This window comes from Pteropus medius, unplaced genomic scaffold (assembly GCF_902729225.1).
Source record: "Pteropus medius unplaced genomic scaffold, Ma_sr-lr_union100, whole genome shotgun sequence".
NCBI classification, from domain to species: domain Eukaryota; kingdom Metazoa; phylum Chordata; class Mammalia; order Chiroptera; family Pteropodidae; genus Pteropus; species Pteropus medius.
This window is the reverse complement of record NW_024345872.1, coordinates 703,896-710,824: the sequence shown is the minus strand read 5'-3', so window position 1 is coordinate 710,824 and position 6,929 is coordinate 703,896. Positions and strand designations below refer to the sequence as shown.

At 35.6% G+C, this 6,929-nt stretch overlaps 1 pseudogene; it reads right to left on the bottom strand.

Annotated features, from left to right (window-relative positions):
• Positions 1-2,708: 2,708 nt before the first annotated feature.
• Positions 2,709-3,550, bottom strand: LOC120612315 (40S ribosomal protein SA-like; annotated as a pseudogene).
• Positions 3,551-6,929: the final 3,379 nt, after the last annotated feature.

Below are 6,929 nucleotides of genomic sequence, written 5' to 3'. Positions count from 1 at the left end.
AAAAAAAGACGTGTTATTTTATAAGCAAGTTCTTCTTTGATAGTCTAGAATTTTCTTGGCTACTTTGGGACATTTTAAAAAATTTTTCTTTTATTATTAGTTTCAAGTATACAGTACATTGGTTAGACATTTATATAGTTGATAAAATGATCCCCCTAATTGCTCTTTCTCTCCTCTGGCTCTCCACCTCACCATTACATTAATGCTAACTGCACTCTTTATGCCATGCTCCCCATCCATGTGACCATCTATCGACTACTAATTTGTACTTCTTTAACCCTTCACCCCATTCTCCCAGCCCTCCAACCACCCTCCCCTCTATCCTTCACCAAACTGTCCTGTATATTTGTGAGTCTATTTTTGATTAGTTTGTTTCGTTCCTTAGATTCCTCATATAAGTGAAATCATATGGTATTTATCTTTGTCTGACTTATTTCACTCAGCATAATAACCTCTATGTCCATCCATGTCGTTTCAAATGGTAGGATTTCATTTTTTTAATGGCTGAGTAATATTCCATTGTATACATGAACCATAACTTCTTTATCCAATCATCTGTTGATGGGCATTTAGCTTGCTTCCATATCTTGGCTATTGTAAATTGTGCTGTCATGAATATCGGGGTGCATAGATCTTTACAAATTATTGTTTTGGTTTTCTTTGGATAAATATCCAGAAGTGCAATTGCTGGGTCAAAAGGTAGATTCATTTTAATTTTTGAGAAACTAGGTTGTTTTCCATAGTGGATGTACCAATTTGCATTTATTTTCCTATACAAAATTTATTATCAATTTGTCAAGTTGTACCAAAAAATGCTATTGGGATTTTGTTTGGCATTGATTTATACTTATGGGTAAGTCTTGAGAAAACTGTCATTGTGTATCTTTTCATTTATTTAGATCTTTTTTATGTCCTTCAATAAAGTTTCCTAAGATTCTGCATAGAGATATTGCATATATTGTGACATATTTATTTTTGTTTTTCTTTTTCTTTTTAAAATTAAATTTATTGGGGGTAATGGGTTAATAACACCATATAAATTTTAGGTGTACAACTTTATACTATGACATCTGTATACTCTCGTGTGCTCACCATCTGAAGACTAGTCTCCTGTCATCTATTTATTGTTTAGGTGTCTATATCCAGCCTGCCAGACATTCAAGCTGAAGAAAGAGTGCTGGTTACAACACTGGTGGGTGACATGGGAGGCTGATATACATGTTCATGCAGTTTACTTGGTTCTGTTTTGTCTCAATTATGGAGTACAATATCTATCTTATGATGGACAACTTCTGGGTTTGACTAACTTTATGACTTGGTGAATATGACATAACTCAGTTCATAAGCAGTTCTGGATACATTGTCACTTGATGTCCTATAGCTAAGCATTCCATCTCTATGAGGGTCCAGTAAAATGCTAAGAGATGTTTCTCAAAAAGTTTAATTACTACAGTTGGCATGGTCTTGCTCCAAAACCTCAGAGCCCTGCATTGCGGTTTTGCCATTGGAATTTGCCATAAACTTCACACTGCATTTCTTCCGACCACTGGCACCTCCAATACCAGAGGGTCTTTCAAATAAAATGCCTCACACAGTAGAGTTGCTTACACCACAGCCTTGACCTGCTGGAAGCCCTATTTTTCTCCTACCGCCACTAAAAATTGTCCATCCTGTATATGGGCCTCTGTGGAATGTGTTGGCACTAGAACTCAGAGACATATGAAGTGTTATGCTCTTTTTTGTGGTAGAGAATGCAAGATTCTACATGGTTTTTTTGTTTGTTTTGTTTGTTTGTTTGTTTTTGTTTGTGTGTGTATTTGTTTGTTTGTTGCTGTGGAATGGATATCCTGGCATGTTCCTTACCACTGGACCCCACTGTAAAAATTGTAATAAATTGGCAAGTCTGAATCTTTGTAGTATTTATCTTTCATGCCATGTAGCACATATGTGTCTTGACAAGTCCTTGAGTGCATTAGTCACCTCTTTGCCAATCCTGCCCAATCAGCATGATGTCAACAAAGTAATGATTCTATGTGATATCCTAAAATGTGCATATAGTCCAGATATTTTCAAACTGTATAAGGACAGAAAGCAGAAAAATTAACACAAACCTGAAGCAAAATTGTAAGTGTATATTTTTATCCATTCCACATGAATGTAATCCATTTCTGATATCCTTTTCTGAATAAGAAAGAATATAACACATTTTCTAATTCAATGGCCACATACCCTATACCTCAGGCCACATTAATCTGCTCTATTAAAGATACTTAACCAAAATGGCAACTGCTATCTGCAGTGACTGGATAGATTTCCTAATATTGAATCATCCTTGTATTCCTAGATAAACTTGGTCATGGTGATTGTTGCGTGTTTACAGTGATGAATTTGATTTATAAGGTGCTGCTTTTTTAAAATTTTGATGTTGGTTTTTTATCTCTCTTTATAAGTGATACCAGCCTACACTTTCTATACTCTGCTTTTGTTCAATTTTACTATCAAAGTTATACTAGCTGATAAAATAAAATAGGTACTTTTCTTTTTTTCTATTTCATAAAACAGTTTGAAACATATGGAATTATCATTTCTTTGATAATTGCGTAGATCCTTTTGGGGGGCGATATTTTCTTTTTTTTTTAAGAAACTGTTTATTTTCCATCAACCTTATTTCCATTTTATTTAAGAGTTTGAGGAAGAACAGCTTAAGATCACTCAGTGGTTGTTCCTACCCATTCAGTGGTCTGAGCAGTACAGGCTGCAGACCAGTCTTCAGTGGCAGGCTAAGCACACCAGTCTTTAGTAGGAAACTGCTGAATAGGTACAGAAGGCACCCAAATGCCTTCAGACCAGTCTGCGACTTCAGGCTGAGCAGCAGTGAACTCAGAAGCTGGAGCAGTACATTCATCCTGAAATTCTTCCTTGATCACAGCCTTTTCAGCAGCGGCCTTCTCCTCCTTTTCAATCTCTTCAAGATCTCTGTAGAAGTAGCGACCAGGCATGACCTCCCACGGGCGTTCACGGGAGATGGTGTCAGGCATGAAGATAACTTCCTGGGCCAGCATCCACCACATCAGACCCACTGAGCGAGCTTCCTTTTTGATGCAAGGGATAGCAATGTCCACAGAGTGATTGTAGGCAGGTTAACATAAGGTGCCTCTCTGAGAGGCTGGTGGTTGGCCCTGGGATCGGTAACCACCAGAAGTCTCGGCTCCCCAAAAGACTGCCTGGATCTGGTTAGTGAAGGTCCCAGGGGTGAAGTGGCCAGCAATAGAAGTGGCTCCTGTGGCATCAGCAAACTTCAGCACAGCTCACTGGCCAGTATTCCTGGACGATATGACAATGACATCAGCTGGGTTTTCAATGGCAACAATGGCACAAGCTGCCGGCAGAAGCTTCTCCCAGGTTCTCTTCAAATTTATGATGTAAATGCTGTCACTTTTCCTTTTGTAGTTGTACTGTTCCATTTGGAAGTCAAGGTTGTGGGTTCCTGCTGCAAGGAACTGAAGATATCCTCCTCCTTAATTTGCAGGAGATTAAGGATTCCAGACATTGCAATAGTTTCCCTTTAAGTTACATGGGAACCAAGAACAACACCGTGGGGCCCTTCTCTGGGTAGCGCAGAAAAGTGGAGTGATATTTTCAAATTACAAATCCAATTTCTTTCATGGTTTAGGTATATTCATATTTTTCTTCTTGAGTCAATTTTGTTAAAGTATATATTTCTAGAAAATTATCTATTCAAATCATTGGCATAGTCATTGACATACACAGTATTAAAACTCTACATATATACGTTTGCCCCATTTTACATTTCTAATATTGTTAGTTTCCTTTCTTTTCTCTTCATTGGTTTTGCCATATATTCCACTATCAACCTTCTCAAAGAACCAGCTTTTAGTTTTGTTAATCATCTCTATAGTTTGTCTATTTTATATTATATTTAATGTCTGCTTTTATCTTTATTAGTTTTTTCCTTCTACGCTCTTTGGGTTTACCAGTGGTGTGCTAGAGCCAATAAGAGCAAATGGTTACATTTTCAGGAAATTTGTTATTGGTTATTTAAACAACCATTATTAAAAATTAAATTATGATTGCTATTAAATAATCTTAAAAGCAAAGTTAATAAACATTCAAAACCTGTCACTCTTTAGTTAGTGTACTTCATTTTACTATTATTTATGTTCTTGAGCTTATTTATTTGTATTGCATTTAAATGGAGGAAATGCGATATAATGATGTGATATTGTGCATCTTTTCCTGTTGATGTCACATTGGCAGCTTGAAATTGGCCATTGTTATAGAGTATTTAAACCACAGAAATTTGTACATGCTAGAAATCAGGACTTAATTTATTCTTTTGCTGATTGTCTAGACTTCCCACTCCTTCCCACCAGACCATGGACTTTAAAAGTTTGATGGAATTCAGTAATGAAGCCATCATATTCTACGCTTTTCTTTTTAAGGGAAGTTTTTGATTATTGATTCAATTCATCTACTTTTTATATGTCTGTTCAGATTTTCTATTTCTACTTGAATCAGTTTTTGTAGTTTTTGTGTTCCTAGGAATTTGTCCATTTCATCTAATCTTTTTCATTCGCTGATGTACATTTGTTCATGGTATTCTCTTATAGTCATCTTTATTTTTGTAAGGTCTGTAGTAATGTCCCCATTTTCATTTCTGATACTGGTAATTTGAGTTTTCTCCTTTTTCTTGGTCATTCCAGCAAAGGATTTATCCATTTTGTTGATCTTTTCAAATAACCAACTTCTGTTTTTTAATTCTCTGTATTGTTTTCATATTCTTTATTTTGTTAATCTCTCTTTTAATCTTTAGAATTTCCTTCCTTCTGCCAGATTTGGGGATAACTTCCTCTTTTCCTAGTTCTTTTATTTTTAATTAATTGTTTAATATTTTTTATTTTGACATTTCTTAATGAAATCCAATAAGTTTCAGCTGTACACTTTAATAGTAAGGCATATATATGATTACACTGTGTATTCACCTCCCATAGTTAGATTTCTTTCTGTCACCACATATTTGACCCCCTTTACCCAGTCTACCTACCCGCTACCATGCCCCATACCATCTGGAAACCACTAGTCTATAGTCCATGTCCATGTGTCTCTGTTTGTTTGTCCTGTTCATTTATTGCTTTTAGATCTATATCCTACATATAAGTGATATCATGTGATTTTCAACTTTTTCTATCTGGCCTATTCCACTTAGCATGATTACCTCGAGGTCCATCCATGTTGTCGCAAATGGCAGTATTTCATCTCTTCTTATGGCTGGGTAATATTCTGTTGTATATATGTACTACAGCTTCTTTAGCCAATCATCTATCGTAGGACATCGGTTGCTTCCATGTGTTGCTTCCATGTCCTGGCCACTGTGAATAATCCTGCTATGAAGATCGGTGTGTAAAAATATCTTCTCATATATGGGTTTTCAAGTCTTTGGAGGAAATACCCAGTAGAGAGATTGCAGGATCATATGGTAGATCAATTGTTAGTTTTTTGAGGAACCTCTGTACTGTTTTCCATAGAGCTTGCACCAATTGACAGTCCCACCAGTAATGTATGATGGTTCCTTTTTATACACATCCTCTCCAGCATTTATTAATTGTCCTGTTAATAACAGATATTCTACCAGGTGTGAGATGGTATACGCATCCTCTCCAGCATTTATTAATTGTCCTGTTCATAACAGATATTCTAACAGGTGTGAGTTGGTATCTCATTGTGGTTTTGATTTGCATTTTCCTAATAACTAGTGATGTAGAACATCTTTTCAAATATTTGTTGGCCATTTGTATGTCCTCTAGAAAAAAATGTCTGTTTAGGTCCTCTACCCATTTTTTGATTGGATCATTTGTTTGTTGTTGTTGTTGTTGTTGTTATTCAGTTGTATCAGTTCTTTCTATATTTTGGATATTAGGTTTTTATCCGAGGCATTGCTTGCAAATATATTTTCCCATTCAGATGGTTGTCTCTTTACCTTGTTGACTATTTCTTTTGCTGAGCAGAATCCTTTTAGTTTGATGTAGTACCATTCTTTTATTTTTGCTTTTATATCCCTTGAATTTGAGGTCAAATTCATAAAATCCTCTTTGAGTCCAAAGTACATCAGTTTAGTTCCTGTGTTTTCTTCCATGCATTTTATTGTTTCTGGTGTTATATTCAGGTCCTTAATCCATTTTGAGTTAATTTTGATGTGTAGTGATAGACAACAGTCTATTTTCATTCTTTTGCAGGTGGCTTTCCAGTTTTCACAGCACCATTTGTTGAAGAGGCTTTCCTTTCTCCACTGTATGATTTGGCTTTTTTGTCAAAAATTATTTGTCCATATAAATATGGGTTTACTTCTGGACTCTCGATTCTGTTCCACTGGTCCGTGTGTCTGTTTTGCTGCCAATATCAAGCCGTTATGATTATTGTCTCTTTGTAGTATAATTTGAATTTGGGCAGAGTGATGCCTCCAGCATCATTCTTTCTTCTCAGGATGGCTTTGGCAATTCGGAGTCTTTTGTGCTTCCATACAAATCTGATGCTTTTTGTTGTTGTTGTTCTATTTCTTTTAAAAATGCCAATGGGATTTTGATGGAGATTGCATTAAATCTGTATAATGCTTTAGGTAACATGGTCATTTTAACTATGTTGATTCTTCCAATCCAAGAACATGGAATATCTTTCCATTTCTTTGTATCCTCTTCGATTTCTTATAACAAGGTCTTGTAGTTTTCATTATATAGGTCCTTCACATATTTCGTTTAATTTATTCCTAGGTATTTTATTCTTTTTTGTTGCAATTGCAAAAGAAATTATTTTTTCCACTTCTTTATGTGACACTTCATTATTACAGTATAGGAACAATATGGATTTTTGAACATTGATTTTACATCCAAAATCTTTACTGTACTTGCTCATTG